An 18,053-nucleotide genomic window follows, 5' to 3' on the forward strand; every position below is an offset into this window, starting at 1 on the left:
TAAATTTTGTCTCTACTAAAAATTATTTCATGTTTTCTACTGCCTGTATGATTTCATTTTTTAAAAACATTTAGTTCTTGGATCTGTCTGTAATGTATTTTGATGTGAAGAGTAGGGAAAGGTCCAGCTTTAACATTTTTTGCTAACACCATTTATTGAAGAATCCATTGATTTGAAATGTTGTGCTACCGTATACAAAATCCTCATATGTACTGATCTCTCATCAGACTATTCATTCTCTATCATTAATCTATTTCTCTATTCACATACTAATTTTAAACTGTTTAACTTCCCCATAGCAGGCAGAGTGCTAAAGTCACAGGCTCTGGAATCAAACTGCAGGAGGTAAAATCTTGACTTCGCTAACCACAGGTTGCCTTTTGATTTCGTTGACTGGTTCCTTCAATCTGCAGTAGCTTTTTAGTTTTATTTAGTCCCACATGTTCATTTTTCCTTCTGTTTCCTTTGCTTTGGTGTCAGATCCGAAGATCATTGCTAAGACTGATGTCAAGGAATGTCCCTCCATGTTTTCTTCTAGGACTTTTACTGTTTCAGGTCTTAAATTTAAATCTTTAATCCATTCTGAGTTAATTTTTCATTTTTGATGTAGAGTAGGGGTACAGTTTTATTTTTTTGTATGTAGCTGTCCAGTTTTCACAATACCATTTCTTGAAATTACCGTCCTTTCCCTATTATATATTGTTAGCTCTCTTGTTGTTAATTAATTGACCATATATGCCTGTTTTTTTCTTGGTTCTTTGTTATGTTCCATTGATCTATGTGCCTATTTTTATGCCATACTTTTTGATTACTGTAGCTTTGTAATATAGTTTGAAATAAGGAGGTATGATGTTGAACCTGGTCTTTTTGATTACAAAAATTGTGTTCTTCCTATTGTATAGTTTTTCTCCATGCAGAAGGATTCTTCAATAATGACAATCAATAGTCATGTTTTTCTTCTTATCCTGCAATATAGAAAAATTTTAGATCCTAAAGTAATTTTTGAGTAATAATAATTATAACAATAATTATAATCTAAAATTGTAAAAATATTTTCCCAAAAATATAGAATGTTGAGAGAGGGAGTTATTCAGTTGCTTAACATGTACACTATTCTGAGTAAATGTGCTTTGTTGAAAAGTGAGTCAATGTGGAGGCGACTTTTCCCACACGCCCCCCCCCATGTCCATGGATGAAAGTAAACAAAACAAGAGACGTGATGTGATTTGCTTGGGGAGGAGAAGTGGCCAGTTTCCCAAAGGAAAAAGGCGTTGAGCTCCTTTCTCTAAAGGCTTTTATTGGGTTATAATACACAGGAATACAGGACGGCAAGGATCAAACAGTAGATAACATTTCAAAGAAATCTGAGGGCTTTGTGTGAGTCAGTGTCTGTCAAGAAAGGGGGTTGCAGAACTTTGGGGAGACATACTCATTTCCTCCTCGTACCCTCATCATATGAATGAAAGCACTCTTAGCAGAGCAGATTTTACAGGTTTATCAGGAAGTCTTTGTGATGCCAGATTTTTACTCAGGATCCATTCTACCAAGGCAAGGAGCTGCACCTCTTCCCCATCAGGTATTCAGGCTTAAGGGGATTACGGCCAGGAAGCACTTCTCCCAGATAACATGGGGACTCGGCTATGTCAAAGTGGGGGGTGGGGGGGTGTGGGGGTGCGGTGGGAGGGTGGGCCCAGAGTGTCCATTGCTCTTTGTTGCAGCCCCCCGCCCCAGTCCTTCCATGAAGGCCTCCCAAGTGACAGAGTCTGGCTTAGGTTGCCCCCTGCTGTGAGGGGTCTTACCCTTCATTGACTTCCGACCAAGCTTTGGGGGCAGCAAGAGGAACTGAGGCAGCATTTGCTACCAGAGACAGGCTTTGTCTCCTGCGGCTGGCATTCCAGCGGTTGTCGCTAGCCCTTAGCCACAGGGGGTCCAGTTACAATTCCTGAAACCAGACACAGTGGTCCATAACAAGTCAAAAACTTGGTAACCTAATAACAGACTTTCTGGTGTGTTGTGTGCATGTGTGGTGAGCTGTGGGCAACACTTCACTCATGGAACACATTCCTCAAAGATAGCCAGAAAATTTGTATTGTCTAGTCTAGCACTGTTTAGTCAAAATATTTTTGTTTTAAAGCATGGGCACTAGTTTAACTTTAAAAGGAGAACTTTATGGAAGAGTACAGGGTATTGGGTCCCAGGGCACATTTAAATAAGGAGTCCTTAGGAACCTCAGGATCTCATTGGCACAGACTTTCTGTTCCTCATTCCACCATCACTGTAATTCAACAACAAAATTCCAATCTCTGTGTTTCTCAGACTCTCAAGAGAGGGAATGAGGTAGGGTTAGTGCGGATCAGGCACCCACAGCTGAACTCTCTTTATGGAAAAGAAAAGGGAGGTGGTTTTACTCTGTCTCTACCCTTGACCTACTTCCAGGTGCTTGTTCCGCTCCTCCGCTCCTCCGTCACAGGTGCCAGAGCTGTTAGATCGTCATCTAACTCGACTCTGGTTTCCAGGTGATGAAACATGAGGGAAGTTCCACCACACTGTGAGTAGGAAAGGTGAGGTGACGGCAGTGCAAATCAAGAGATAGTTCCAAGTCATATTTCCACTTCTGTCCCCTTTCCTCCATTTCCTTGGATATCACTTTCATGTTGGCTTTCATTACTTCGGATCCAATGCAGGAGACTCCTAACTGGCCCTAATGATCTTCTCAGGCTGACTGATCCTCAGTCACCACTAGCGATCCCCCCAGCAATTATGATTGTGCCATTATTTTAACTCAGCTCGGAACCCCCAGTGGTGACCCACTGTCTACAGGCCGAACTCTTCATTATGAATTCTTGTTTGTGTACCTGGGAAGGGTTCAATGGAAATTAGAGGAATTTTTGCAGGCTCATTTCTCTTAAAATAATATTAAGAGATTCATTAAATACCAATGGATTTCTGAGGTCCCACTCAAGCTAAAATTTTCAAGATCCTGTACCCACTGGGCTTCAAGTTATCTTCCAAACCCCATATTCTCTAACCCCTTGACATAAAGCTATTTTAATTCCTTTATATGTTTATATATTTTTGGCATTAGAATAAAGCAACATTTTCATATCACTTTGGAAAACATAAAGTTCAGTATTTAATAGCTCAGGAACAATGAAGCTTTTTCCTCTCTTCAAGCAAATTTATTAATTCAGCCCTTCATGTTCCATAAATTGTCTATGATTTGATAATTTGTTGAAAACATTTATATGCAAATATTCCACTAAAATATAAAATCTACAGGCACAAATAATTTTATTCAGCCATATATATATAATCTTAGATTAAAATACTCTGACTACAAAAGATGAGTAAGATAAGAATATAATAAAAAAACACTTATACTTGAGTTTGATTATATATATCCCTAGAGAAAAAATTTTATTAGAATCACCTTCTCTCTATTTTATTTTATTTCAAAGACCTTTCATACAGTACACCACTTTTATGTTGGGGGCTTTAATCACTAAACTTTTTTTTGCAATATGAGTTACTTTAGTATTTCTTTTTCAGAAAGATTGAAAATCCTGGAATAAAACCAATTATTGCCGAGCTGTATAAAATATATCTATATCTATATCTATATCTATATCTATATCTATATCTATATCTATATCTATATCTATATCTATATCTATATCTATATCTATATCTATATCTATATCTATATCTATATCTATACCTATATCTCAAGTTATAACCTCTCCTGGACTCTCTGGATGGCACCTCCCTGGTGGCTGCTCTCTGTACAACCCTCCTTTCTAACACCAACACTTTCATTCACTTTGTGGCAGAACTCCACCCAGTGCCAAAGGAAATCCATCTATAGTGAGGACTTCCTTCCCAGAGAACATGAACATAACTCAGCATTTTCCTTGGATTAAAGACTGTCCCTCACCTTTTCCTTTCTTTCCAAATCACTTACTGAGCAGACATTGAACAAACTGCGGAACTGCTGCTGTACCGACCCCGTGCCAGACCCAAGCCCAAGGAGACACCCCCGGGGACCCCGGGGACCCCGTGGAACGGCAGAAACAGGCAGCTGAGCCCCACGGGCACGGAGACGAAAGGTGCTGCCAGTACTCGGTATGGGCCTTTGCATTTTTCATTCTTGCTCGACTTACCCTCCAAACTAATGCTAACATTTCCCCCTTATATCTTTTCTTATTCATTACCAGATGTTAATTCTCTTTAAATCCTCAAAGACCAATGAAAACAAACCCACAAAATGAATGGGCTAGCGGTATCCTTCTTGTCTCCTAGGCAAAGAACTCTGGGCCTTGTGAGGAAGGCTCCGTGGTTGCCCAGACACTGAAGTGTGTGACTAGTTGAAGGGAAGCTACATTTGTCTTCTAACGCCTGGTGTAACCTCCTTTCAATATCTTACCTCACTTTCCCATAAAATTGGTGAGAACTTAGTGTTTTTGAGCAGGGATGGAAGTATGGTGAAAAGAAATGCATCTGCAATGAAATGTATCAACTACCTACACAAAATAAGGGCTAAGAAGTGCTAACTGGTAACTACAACATAGGCCTGGGGATGGGAAGTGCAGCATAGAGAATATAGTCGACAATATTGTGATAACTACTTACGGTGCCAGGTGGGCACCTGAATTATCAGAGGGAGCACTTTGCACTTTGTAACCTATAGGAATGTCTGTCTGCTGTGCCGTATGCCTGAAACAAGTACAAAACAGTGTTGAATGCAAACAGCAACCAAAAAATACAATAATTAAACACATACCCTCCAGATCTTACAAGGCTGGCACACAGGCGGGGCAGCGGGAACACAGAGCTCTGACTCTAACACCGGCAGCAACCTCCCCCAGGGGGCTGCTATGGCCCCACCACAAGGGCCTGCCCGGGTGTCTGGGCCACTCCCTTAGTTCCCCACAGCACAGCTGAGGAATACCACTGTCTTTTCCTTATTTATTTTAAAGACAGAAAACTGTACTTGAACAATAATTAAAATAAAAAAATAAAGCAGTGTTTGTCTTATTTAAATTTTCTATTCCTTCCTAGGTCAAATGTAATCATTTGAATAACAGGAAATGTATCAGTTCATCTAGGTTTTCAGGTGGGTTACCACACAGTTGTGTGATAGTCTCTTATAGTTTTCTTTTGTCTTTCACACATGCCTATCTGTGACTGACCATTCACTCATTATTAATGGTTGTTTTTGTGTGTGTGTGGCTTCTCTTTTAAAATTAATCTTGCCAAAGGTTTAATCTTATTTGGTTACAACAACGCAAAAGGTAGGGGGAAGGTTTGGGGATTGAAAGCGTGACCTGTTGAATAAACGTTTCTACGCGCTCTGCCATGCAGTGATCTAGGATTAACTGCTGTTGATGGGCAGGCTGATCCTATGACCCGACTTATGACTTTTTGCAGGCGTAATAATTAACAGCATTTCCGTCCGCTCTCAAAAACGTCCTAAATTGTAGAATAAATTATGTGACCGAGCCACTGATAGGTCAAATAACGTTGAGTTGAAATGTGCAAGTGGTGACCGTAGCAGGATGAGTTTTGCTGGAGTATTGAAGACGGAAGCCTGATGGGGGAGAGTTTAAAAAATGTGGAATGTGGAGAGCACCGGCAGACAGTGAGAATGGGTTTTTTGCTTTGAAGAGTTTTGCCATAACAAAGAGAAGAAATAAGGGAAGAGGCAGAGGAAGGGAAGTTATTTGCTATTTTACCCATTTCTGCTTCTACTATTTTTTCTTTCTAACTTTCTATAAGTTGAGTTGTTTATTTCTTAGTCTTTTAGGTTGATATATGATGGATTTGAAGCCCCAACTCTTTCTCCGTGAACGAAACATGGATTCTGATATTGCCTTCATTTTCTTTAATTTCTGAATAAGTTGAAACTTTAATTTGGACTTTGTCTTTAACCAATAAGTTGTTTAGAGGTGACTTAAAATATGTAGATGCCTGGATTCAACTATTTAAAAATTTTTCTAATTTTAATATGCTGTGTTCAGCTAAGTAGTCTATATACTTTTACACAGGACATCATTTTAAAAAACTTCTCTTGTTTTCTTTTTTAAATCACAGTAGACCTATAATATTATACTAGTTTCAGGTGTCCACCCTAGTGATTAGACATTATATAACTCACTAAGTGATTATCCTGATAAAACTTGTACCCATCTGATAGCTATTAGAATACATAGCTATTAGATATTATTGACTCTATTTCCTATACTTTACTTTGTGTCCCAATGACTATTCTGTACTTACCAATTTGTATTCTTAATTCCTTTACCCTTTTTACTCATTCCCCAAACTCCCTCTTATCTGTCAACCATCAAAATGTTGTTTGTATGTATGAGTCTGTTTCTGTTCTGCTTGGTCATTTACTTTGATTTGTTAGATTCAGTTGTTGACAGATAACATATTTCTTGCCATTCTCTTGATCAATTATCAAGAAAAGAGTTCTTTGAAAAATCTTGGGAACCATGTTAGTGCTGTTTTATTTTGCTATTTTATTATAATCCAGAAGCAAGCACAGCTACCTCCATTGACATTTTTTTGCCTGATTTTCTTCTCACTACTAGAGTTCCCTTTATTGTGTAAGGGATAATATACAAATTGTTATAATTTTATACAAAATACGGCGATGCAGGTATTACTACTCTCCATGCAAGAAGCTATGAGAAGGGAAAGCATTGTTAAAATTCACAAGGTAGGAAGTGATAGAACTGGGATTGGAATCCACGTCTGTCTGTCACTAACATCCAAGGTCTTTTTTTTTCTCTCCAGACTCTGAAAAGATTATATTAAGAGCAACGGTGTAGTACCTCTATACTTGGATTCAACTGTAAGTGTTTGATGACATTAATGGTTCACCGCTGCTTATCTTAGTTTAGCCCAGATAACTTGTCAATTAATATGCAGCCTTTTGGTTTTCTCCCAGTGCCCAGTTTCAAATGGGTGTTTAAGATGGACTGTTTCTGGTTCTCTGGGAGGTCTCTTGGCTTGAAGATGCTACATAATATAAAAGGCCAATGAATCAATGTTACACAAGATTCCTGGAGTTCAGGTTGGAACAGGAGAAAAATGGCTGCTTTCCAAGGTGGGGAAAAGACAGACAGTTTCTGAAAAAATGCTCCCTAGGCCTGAAAATAATTGAGGTTTTGATTGTGCCCATTCAGAGACCTATGCCCAGGTTAGGTCTGCGAGTCCACCAAGCCACCTTCTCTAGTCACCCCAATGCAGTGCGCTCACTACCTCCTCCTCCTACCTCCTAGGGCAGCCCAGAGTCCCAGGTTGTTGCCTGTTAGTCTGGATTGTTTATGTGTTGTCCAGCCTCTCCAACAAAATGCTAACTCACACATCTTTTTTTTTTTTGTATCCACATGCTTCATGTATCAGCCGAGTGGGGACCACATGGTGACTATTCTTCTCTTTTTGCATTGACGAAATATATATAGCATCAAAGTCAGCTTTTACAAACACGCAGTTCAGTGCATTACCTGTGTTTATATCATTGAGCAACTATCACCACCATTTGTCCCCAGAAGCTTTTCATCATCCCAAACTGAAAACCTGTGCCCTGTAAACAGTAACGCCCCATTCTCCCCTCCCCCCGACCCCTGGCAATCACCGTGCTGCTTCCTATTTCTATGAGTCTGACACTCGTAGGTAAGTGGAATTAATCATGCAGAATTTGTCCTTTTGTGACTGACTGTCTTGTTTCACTCCGCATAAGGTCTTCAAGTTTCATCCATCTTGTAGCATGTGTCAGAACTTCACTGCTTTTGAAGGTTGAATAATGTTTCATTGTACTCGGACGTCACGTTTTGCTTGTCTGTTCATCCCTCGGTGGACCTGTAGGTTGTTTCCACCTTTTGGCTGTTGTGAGTGATGCTGCAATGTGGGTGTGCAAATGTTTGTGTGAATTCCTGCTCTCAGTTATTTTGGGTATATATCGATAGTGGAATTGTTGAATCACATGGTAATTTTGTGTTTAGTTTTTTTGTAAAACCACTGTATTCTTTCCTTGGTGTTACTGCATTTTGCATTTGCACTGGCAGTGTATAAGGATTCCAATTTCTCCACATTCTCTCTATACTTATTATTTTACCATTATCCTCTGACTTAATCTTCATGACAGATAAATATTACTCTACCTAGCATCTGCATTGCACTTTACAGTTAACATTTTTTACATAATTATTCCTTTTAACCTTTTTAGTAATCTTTGCTTTAAGTATTATATTTATATTTAAAAAAAGAAATGAAACCTTAGAGATGTTACATCACTTTCCCAAGATCACAGAGCGAATAGGTGGAGAAGTCAAATATACAACTTTACTCCTGATTCTTTTTAGTATTTGGAGAATTAAATAGTCTATGTTCTTTGAGATTCTCCTCTGTGTGTTCTGTCCACTCTGAATCATAGCAAAAGGCAAGCTCACGCACATTAAGAAAAGATTCCAGAAAAGGAGACCTGCTGTTCTCCCATATTTCTTATGGTATCAAAGAAAAGAAATGGTTTAATAAGTAGCAGGAAGGATTTAGCTTAGGTATTAACTGGTGGCTGATGGATATTTTGAGATAATTCAAGTCCTGAAAATGCTCTGGGTTGAATTTCTTCCCAGTACCTGCCTGTGGGCTCAGCAAGTAATTCCATTAATCCTTGTTAATTATTTGAAAGCAGGAAATAAACAAATGACTTCATAGAGTTTCTTTGAGTTCTCTAATTCTGGAACAAATATCTTACCAAATGGGTTTCTTTTACTCAAGAGGGCTGTTCCTTGGTATTTGGGGATGGCTGTCCTTTCCTGACCCCTTTGTCCCTGGTCCTTGGAGAATGCAGCTCCCCTCCCTTGATTCTGTTTCATACCCTCAGGGAAGAGGACGGAGATGACCCGAGGTCCTGAGCCACATCTTGGGCAGTTAGCGTTCTACACCATTGTTGATTTGGTTCTGCTCTGCTTCCCAGTGAGATTTGAAGATGTTACCATCCTGGCCTGAAATTAAAGGGGATAATTTTAATGTCTAACTTTGATGGGTTGCATGAGAAAGGGAGATGGTAGCTGGTTTCAGAGGGAAAGTCTGAAAGAAAGATAGTGAGGGGGAAATAGAATTGTCTGGGTGTGTGTCAAGATGCTGCTGCTTGTCAGCTATTTATTTGCCTTTTGATTAGCAGTCCAGGGTGGGGGTGGTATTTATTTATTTTTGTTTCTCCTTATATATTTGCTTACATACATTTATCTCCAAGCATGACTTTGAATTACATTGTACAACTTATGATAAGTTACATTTTTATGATCATTAGTGCAAAATATTTCAAAATTTCCATGATAATTTGCTGACTGTTGGATATTTTAAATATGTAGGCATATTTTAATTTTTATTCCCCGCTTTTTATTGTTATTCTGATGCTCTGTGATTTCACTCACCCTAAGCAGTTCCTCTTCTCTCCTGTAGAGAGAGGGACTGTGACTGCACATCTTTTTGTGACCTTGCACTTGAGACTAATTCAGCCCCCTTTGTGGGTTTCATATCCCTGTGTTTTAGTTTCCTCACTGTGCAGAAGAAAGATTCAGAACTTCCCATCTCACTGTTCTTAGAGAGCTAGCTAATAAACCTTTGGAAATGCAGCCTGCGTTCCAAGCAATTTAAAGACCTTTTTAGGAGAATGTTGAAATTAAGGAAAAATTATCCTAATAATTAAAAAAACACTTGCTGGAAATTAAGGTGATGTGCTATGCAAACAAAAGTGGTAATGAGTTAGTGTCGTGTGCATCTCAAACTGAACAAACAAACAAAAAAGAAGCAAATCATCAATGAAAAAAGCAGAAGTACAGCCTCTCAGCTACATCCTTTTCCTTTTCTTTCCCATCCTTCGAAGTCCCTTTGTCGGTGGCCCTTCCTCCTCCTCTGTAAATGACAGGTGAAGAACTGGGTTGAGAGGGAGTCAGTGCAGCAAATCCCAGCTGTCCCGACAGGCTGGCACTGCTGACCTGGATCACTCCTACCTCTCGATGTAGGAGATTGAGTCTTTGGGCCCTCAGAGCAGAGAATGCAGAGCAGGGGTGAGCACAAAGGCGTTCCCTTCAGCCACCCTGTCTCGGTGCCATGCTGAAACCGAAGCCGGAAGGGGTGCCGATCATTTTTCTTTTACATTTGAGGTGGACTTTGAAGAATGCAATGGTAAGCAAGTGGAAAAAGGCAAGGCTGTACCCATTAACCCCAGATCTAGGGAGCCATTATTTGTAAGTAGACTCGCCTTCAGATATTCCATATGGTCTGCCGAGTTTACAGAACCACTTAAGATCACTCGAACCAGGTATCATTTCAATAAATACACAGAGTGAAGGCTGATAGAACCTAGTTTAGTGTTTAGCTGATCCTTATTCTCAACTTAACTTCCTTCTGAGCCTTGGCAACCTCACGTAATGTTGAAAACCAGCCTCCAAAGGTCTGCCTGTTCACCTCTCTCTGCAGCATCGGCGGCCCAATCGGTGCAAGATCCACACGGACCTGCAAACCACCATCTCTCTGTTTTCACTCTAGGGTGCTTTTCTGAAATTTAATGGCCTGAATTTTGGTGTCTGTGGCAAGGACTGAGGGGGTACTACCACACACCTCTAGAATCCCTCCACTGACTGTGGGCTGTCGCCTGTGAGTGGTGGTAGCAGGGCTTGGCCAATTAGGTGTGCAGAGCTTTCTTGCCTTGCCTGGGTCTTCACAGGCAAGGTCATGCTGTTCCTGCCCCCAGAGAGCTGGCTGGTTCCACTGTTCTCACCCCCTGCTGTCATAGACCCTCCCAAATAAGGTCCCTGCCCAAGTGTGCTCTGATGTTTTGTGTAATAAGTCACAAAAATTTTAGATTTAAACATCAAAAGAAGAAATCCACGTTTCCCCCTTTGATTCTGTAAAATTTAACACACTAGTTTTATTTTTAATCCCAAAAGAACTTGGTGAACGAAGTGCATTGCGGTGGGATTATGACCGTGTTTCCCTTTTTAAGTAGTTTCACATGACTGGGAAGTTTTTCCTCAGTGGAAATGTGTTATGTTTATGAATCGGATAAATGTTTTAAGGAAACTGCCAGCTGTGGCAGGCGCTGGTGGGCCTCTGAGGGGCTTTGTGACATGGGGTCGCAGGTCAGTCCCTCCGCGCTACCTGGCGGTGAAACTCGGTTTCCAGGCCATATTGAAGTTTACGGGTCCATGAAGGATCTGGACTCAGCATCACTAAAATGCATCTCCAGGGATGCATCTGCGGGGCGATTTGCGTATTAGTTCTACTGTATTAAAAATCCCAGACTTGGAGCTGAAATGCTCCAAGAAATCTGTTCTTGAGGAGCGGGAGGGAAGGCAGGTGGCCCTCCTGGAGGGGAGGGGACGAAGGGACAAGACTGACCCTCCCAGGGTTTCTGCATCTTTGGTATTTTCCTCCGTGTGACTCACGAATATGCTCTTTGTTCTTTGCTCTAGAGTCAGAGGCGTCCCTGCCGCGTGGCACCTAGATTTATAACTCTGGGCAAAGGTTTCAACAAACAAGAGGGACTTTCTTCACTCCAAAGTCCCCTCTCCGTGTGTCCCTGAAATAGAGAACAGTGCATTTCTCTCTGCTGGTCTCTGGTCCCAGGAGCCCCGGCCACGCAGGTAGGAGGAGCCCCAGGAAAGCCTTCCCACAGCTCCGGAGATAATGACCGGCTGCAGCAGGCCAGAGCTTCACCGGGACTCCATGGACTTTGTCGCTCTCTCTTTTTTCAAACTGATCAGTGTGTCTGCACTGACACAGGCTGTTCTGGAAAAAGAAGCTGTGTCTGTCGTAAGTTTTACCGAAGTGCTGTCAATGGACAGATCATAACCCAAAGATCTGGTGAAGACTCATTTCTTACCCAGAGAATCCACTGAAATGTTGCAATTGAAAAGTTCTATTTGGAAAAAGAAAATGAGGGTTTTTTTTTTTTTTTAAAGGGCAAGATCTAGGATTAGGCGTGATATCTAAAGCCTGCAAGGAACGTGATACAGTTCCTCATTCCATACCTGGCATCTGAGCACGTCGTCTGGGACGTAAATCAGATTCCGCAGTAGCTGTGCTGCCCTGCCCCTCATGCCTGTCCCTCCCCTGAAGACAGGCAACAGGGGCACCGCTGGAATCCTCAGGCCCCAAATTGGTCTCTGAGCAGGGTGTGTCCTTAGCATCTCACGTGAGCATGACTGACTCAACAGCCAAGGCTCACCTGGGGCCCGACCAACGATGCCCTCTGGAAACCCCTGGATGGAAGCCAGTGCTGTGGCTTGCAACCCACTCTGGAGAGCGGCGGTGTGTAGGGCACCGCACCCAGCAGGACTCAGTGATGTAATACGATCTGACCCACCATGAGAACTTGCGGTGGAATTCAGCTGTGGGGTTAACCTCTGAATTACCTAATCTGGAAAGGAGCCAGCTGGCCTATGGAACACCCAAAAACGAAACACTGCCCACCAGAGAAGGGAAAGTATGCCTGCCTTAGGATCCCTGGGAAGAGCCGCTTGCAAACTGAAAGCCACACACATGCTCACAACGCCTGGGTTCTTGAGAAGTTTGCTGTCTAATGGGGAAAGCAGATAGAAGATAAGAATCTTAAAAAAAAAAAAAACCAATTGAACTGTTCTATTGAGCGCAGGTCCAGGGTGCTGTCAGAACACAGAAGAGGGACACCTCCCGCAGCCAGACGGTGGGTGCGGGCCGGGGAAGGCTGCCGCTGTGTCTGGTTATAAGAAATGCCAAGTTCAGTTGGTGGATCTTGTCTTGCAGATGACGCTTGCCCTCCAGATAAATTAGATTCTTCCCAGAACCGTTCCCAAGGACTCAGCGCTTCTCACAAAGACTTTATATACTTATTCATCTGCCTCCTCGGGGAGGGGAGGGGGGGTCAGAAGTGGGTCAGATGTAGACCGGGGGCACTTTCACCCTGTGGTCCTCTGCCTGTCTCCTGAATGAGTCACTGAATTAGTATTCCTCCCTACACATTTTTCCCTCAAAAAGTGAGTTCTTTCCTGTCTTCCACACTGAGCCTTTACTTGTCATTCCATGATTCTTAATAGATCTCTGTCTGACCACCCAGACAAGCTGTATAACTTCATGCAACATTATTTGTCCTGGAAGATGTGAGCATAATGGCCTTAGATAATTTTGGGGGGGGGCTTACATTATACAAAGTTTGACCTCCCTGTTCCTTGCAGTTCTCCCTTCCCCATCTTCTGTGCAGCTTCAGGGGTTCCCCCAAATAGCACTTGCCTAAGCAGCACAACCCGACGATTGCTTTTAGTATCAAGTCTTGCTTTATAACTAAAACCCTACAAACATATTCACTTCCTTTAAAGTTATCTGAGTTGAATGAGCTAAAAAAATAGCCCCCAGCTATAGCTGGGGGCTACTGAGAGAGTTCAAGGCCCTAAGAGTAAGTGGCTTAGCACTTCCCTCCAGAACAGGGTCTGACCAGCCTGACTCATCACAAAGTTCGACTGGATGTTGGAATCCTCCTTTTATCTTTCCTCACTGACCGTGTCCACATGCCGGTTCTTCCTCTGGAGAGGTCCGAGGGGCTCAGGGGTGATAAGAACGGGCCCTTTCCATCGCTGGCTGTGTGCTCTCACTCACTGTCCCGTCACAGGTCTCCGGCAGTGGGGCGATGTGTTGTTGAGGACGGGCCCAAGGATTTTCAGCCTGCCTTTGGACACAACCCAGAGTCCTTTCAATTATCTTGAAAATGTGGGTGGCGTTAGCCAAATGGAGAGATTCTTTTGAGATGTAATAACATTGTCCAAAGCCACTTCCAGTTCAGAAATAAATATTAGGCACCAGTTGATGCCATCATGCAGATTTTCTTGTTAGATTTATTAATGTGGTTAGGTGCGGGCAAAGTAGGTTTGTTCTTGTATTATTGTTTGTTAACTGTGGTATTATTTTTCATACAGAAGACTGTAACCTTACTTTGTTGCACCCTGAATAGTGAACACATTCCTGAGTAATCTCACAGCGGACAGAGCTGCTAGATTTCAAGACCAGAGTCCACACCTACTTCTATCACGAAGCTTCCTCGGAGGTACGACCAGACCGAAGATCAGGTCAGTGCTCTCGTTGTAATTCCTTACCGATTAGACTTAACCACCAGCGATCCACTAGGTGATTACAACATATTACTAAGTAGCCGATGTTAAATTCAACGCCAGGATTGAATTATTGCTAAGGGTGAGTTAGTGCCCTGTAATCTTGGCCTTGTAAATGATGTCAGAGAACTCTCAATGCTTAGAGAGGAAGGTTCAGTGAGATAAAACTCCAGACAGTGATTAATCAGATCATGTCCTTCCCTGTCTTAGTACTGATCGCTCTGAATCATTATTGCCTGTTTTCATGCTTTCGACACAATATGCACACAGTGAATAATTGTTAACTGACTGACTAGTCTCCAGGAAACAGAATTCCAGGAGTAGAGGGGTATCTCCAGCTTCTAATGTGGGGGATCTAGCCTGAGGTAGGCTTGAGCCAAGGCAGAGCTATCAATGTCAAATGTGTATCCTCCGAGAATATATAAGACCTTTTCCTGCAGTTCCTCATGTGTATGTCTTATTCCAATGGCTACATTTTACTATTTTTAAGTTGCTGAAGAGCAAGGGCTGTGTTGTTTTTGCAATTTATTAGAGTAATGAAAAGGGGAAAGAAAAGTGTCATAAATTTAAAATTCATTCATTCGTACACTTTTCTAAATTCAGCAGAATTATACTGACCTTAAAGTGTGCAACTTCAACCACTTAAAACGAATTCAACTTCCGTGTGTTAAGTTAGCTGGGAGCAAAGAGTAGCTGATGATCTGACCTGCCACACCGCTCGCTTACAGGACCCGTGCACCTGTTTGCTCAGCTATTCCCAGTGAACACCGGTGAACAAAGGCAGCTGCCAAACATTCTGCAGGTCATTTGTTCTGTGTGTAAACAGAAAGTGTGTAATATGTGTAATGCTTAACAAGTTATAATCATTTGCAAACTGGATTTATACAGAATGAAAGGAGTAAAAAAAAAGAGAGGCTGGAAATTAATGCATGTCTTAAGTGCTTAATGACCCCATTAATTGAGAAATAGGTATTTGGGGAAAATAAACAGAAGAGGGAGCACCTTGGAGCCATTAATCTATTCTGGGAATACTGCTAATGTTTACCAGCCGATTTTCTTCTGAATTAGGAGCTGAGAGTCAGTCTGCTTTCACAGTTGTTAAATCTGGTGTAGCATAAAAATCACTTGGAATGCTTCTGAACAACACCGATGCCTGGATTCTCTTCATACTTCCTAACTCAGGATCTCTGAAGTAGGACTCAGGCATTTAGATATTCTTTTAAAAAGCGGGGCAGGTGATTCTTTATTTTAAAAAAAATTTAATCCTCATCGAAGGACATTGATGTACAAGGGAGAGATTGCCTCTCATAGGCTCTCAGACCAGGGACAATATGCACCTGGTCTGGGGATCGTATCTGCAACCTAGGTTTGTGCTTAGACCAAGAATCAAACCCACAACCTTTTGGTGTATGAAACGATGCTCCAACCAACTGAGCCAGGGCTGGACAGGTGATTCTTTTTTTTTTTTTTGATAAAAAGCTATCCAGGTTTGGACATCATTGCTTTAGAACAGGTTCTCAACCTTGGCACTATCAACGTTTTTGGATGTCTAAAGTCATGGAGACCACCCTGTGCATACATCTGTGGACTGCATATGTCGTGGTGGTCCCATAAGATTATAATGGAGCTGAGTTTCCTGTAAGAATGGAAGTATTTTTGGTTCAGGAGTTCATTTTTCTCTGATGGGAGCAGTCTTTGCAGGGCTGAGCCCTGGAGTCCCTCTCACTCCCAGCACCTCAGTGTCTAGTGCACAGGTTACCACCTGATCAGTCAGCCTTGACCTGGCTCAGCACAGAGGAGGACCTTGACCTCCCAACGCTACACATGCTGAGGGTGCTCCGGCCCTCCCAGATTGAGCCTGTGGTCGTCAGAGAACACTGCTGTGCGTTCTTTGTCGAGAGCCTAAGACCTTGTACAAAGATGCAGGTCCACAGGAACTACCATGATAAATATTAGGGTAATATTAATAAACGGTTTCTGAGGTGGTGTGGAGCCAGCCTGTCCTTGCACGTTGGAAATATTTTCAGGTAACTAATGAGGTAAAACACTGATCAGTTTTATTTCTTCCATCCGTTCCATGCCAGAACGAGACCTTTGTGCCGGACGGGGTCAGTGGAATCGAAAACAAAGTTCCGGAGTCAAAACATCGAGTCCTCGCTTCTACATTCTCTCCATATCCAGCACCCTCCTTTAATAAAATGAATGCCGCAAGGTTTTCCTAATCTGCTCGCTGCTCCAACACGTGATAGCCCAACCCACGTCGCCGTGACGCCCCCTAGGTTCCTTTACCGCTCCCTCTTGATTTCTTATTCCCACTGGTCCTCAGACCAACTCCCACTCCCCCAGACCGTAACTATGGTGGTGATCGGCACCTAAGCCACCCGGTTTCTCCCTGGCGTTTCCGATCCATCCGGCCCGCATCCCTGTTCATGGAGCAGCATAAACAGCTCTGAGATTCCATTCGTGACCCTATCAGTAGGAAGCCAGTTCAGCGTTTACAGAGTCTCCAGCAGGGGTCAGGGACGCCCCAGGTCTTTCTGTCCACTCAGCACTCAACTGACCCAACCAGAGCAACTTCCAGTTTTGCAAGCTCCGCTTATGGGAAGTGCTGTATGCAGGTGTACCATTTAAAAAAAAGTTTTAATGCTGTATTTGTGCTGTATCCTTTCTATGTTTAGCTATATCTAGATACACGAATAGCAGTGCGTTATAACTGCCTACAGTTTTCGGCAACATATGCTGTCCAGATTTGTAGCCAAGGAGCAACAGGGGCTCTACCATATATGTCTCAACAGATGAGTCATGAACGTAGTGAGACTTTAATATATTAACATCAACAATATTAATATAAATCTTAAAAAATTAAAGAAGCCAGTCACCCAGGAGCACATATTGTGTGATCCCATTTGTAGGTATGTCTATACGAGGCAAATCGATAGAGACAGAAAGCAGAGCCGTGGTTGCCGGGGCCTGGGGCGAAATCAGGACAGTGGGAGGTGGTGGTCACAGGGTGCAGAGTTTCTCTTTGCTATAAAAACATTCCAAAATCATATTCTGGTGGTGGCTGCCCAATTCCGTGGGTACGCTGAACACCACTGAGTTAGACACTTTAATTGGATGAATTGTATGACATGTGAACTATATCTCAAAAGAGCTGTTCATGGCTCTGAGTATATGCAGATTCACTTCATTCACTGTCATTGTTGGACAGGAGTCCAGTCGTTCAGTCTCATCTGCAGTTCAGAGCCCCTTTTCCAAAAATATTTTTATGTGCCTTTCCTTCTCTTTCTTGATCAATCCTGCAAGAGGTCTCTGAAAGTTTTTTTTTTTTTGAGATATGGATATATTGTTTTTTCTCTTTCATTAATCTTGTTCTGTATAATTTTGAATGTTTAAAAGGTTTTATTTTTACTTTTTGTCAGTTTCATTGAGGCATAATGCACATATAATAAAATTCACCAATTTTAAGTATATAATCCAATAATACATTTAAATCCAATAATACACTGACAAATGGATACAGTGGTAAAACCACCAACAGATGTAAAACCACAATAAAAATGTAAAATATTTCCATTCACCCAAAAAGTTCCCTCTTACCGTTTTGCAGTCAATCCCTTCCCTCCTGTCTGTAAGCCCTGGCCACTACTCTCCATATTAAGCTCTGTTATTATAGCTCTGCTTTTTCTAAAATTTCATATAAATTTAGATAAACAGTAGGTAGTATTTTGTGTGTGCTTACTTTCAGTTAGCACAGGCCTGCTGAGATATATCTCTGTGGTTACACCTACCAACAGTTTGTTTCTTTTCAGGGCTGAATAGTATTCCACTGTCAAAGAGACTATTCTGTTCCATGGACCTGTGTGTCTACGCCTCTGCTCTTTTGACTGTCTTCATAAT

The 18,053-nt window shown here is 42.0% G+C and overlaps 1 protein-coding gene across 2 annotated transcripts in view; it reads left to right on the top strand.

Annotated features, from left to right (window-relative positions):
* TDRD15 (tudor domain containing 15) overlaps nucleotides 1-18,053 on the top strand; it is a 395,033-nt gene that overhangs the window by 22,312 nt on the left and 354,668 nt on the right. Inside the window, exons 3-9 of one of the 2 annotated variants that reach the window (XR_008391969.1) lie at nucleotides 3,969-4,122; nucleotides 5,059-5,113; nucleotides 5,804-6,856; nucleotides 6,953-7,111; nucleotides 11,487-12,718; nucleotides 13,962-14,111; nucleotides 14,757-16,369. The gene's annotated coding sequence lies outside the window, so the exon portion shown is untranslated. Of the gene's footprint in view, nucleotides 1-3,968; nucleotides 4,123-5,058; nucleotides 5,114-5,803; nucleotides 6,857-6,952; nucleotides 7,112-11,486; nucleotides 12,719-13,961; nucleotides 14,112-14,756 lie in introns of those variants that run through there. The other variant, XR_008391971.1, reaches the window with a different exon arrangement.

This window comes from Artibeus jamaicensis, unplaced genomic scaffold (genome assembly GCF_021234435.1).
Source record: "Artibeus jamaicensis isolate MK-2021 breed Jamaican fruit bat unplaced genomic scaffold, CSHL_Jam_final contig_465, whole genome shotgun sequence".
Taxonomy (NCBI): Eukaryota; Metazoa; Chordata; class Mammalia; order Chiroptera; family Phyllostomidae; genus Artibeus; species Artibeus jamaicensis.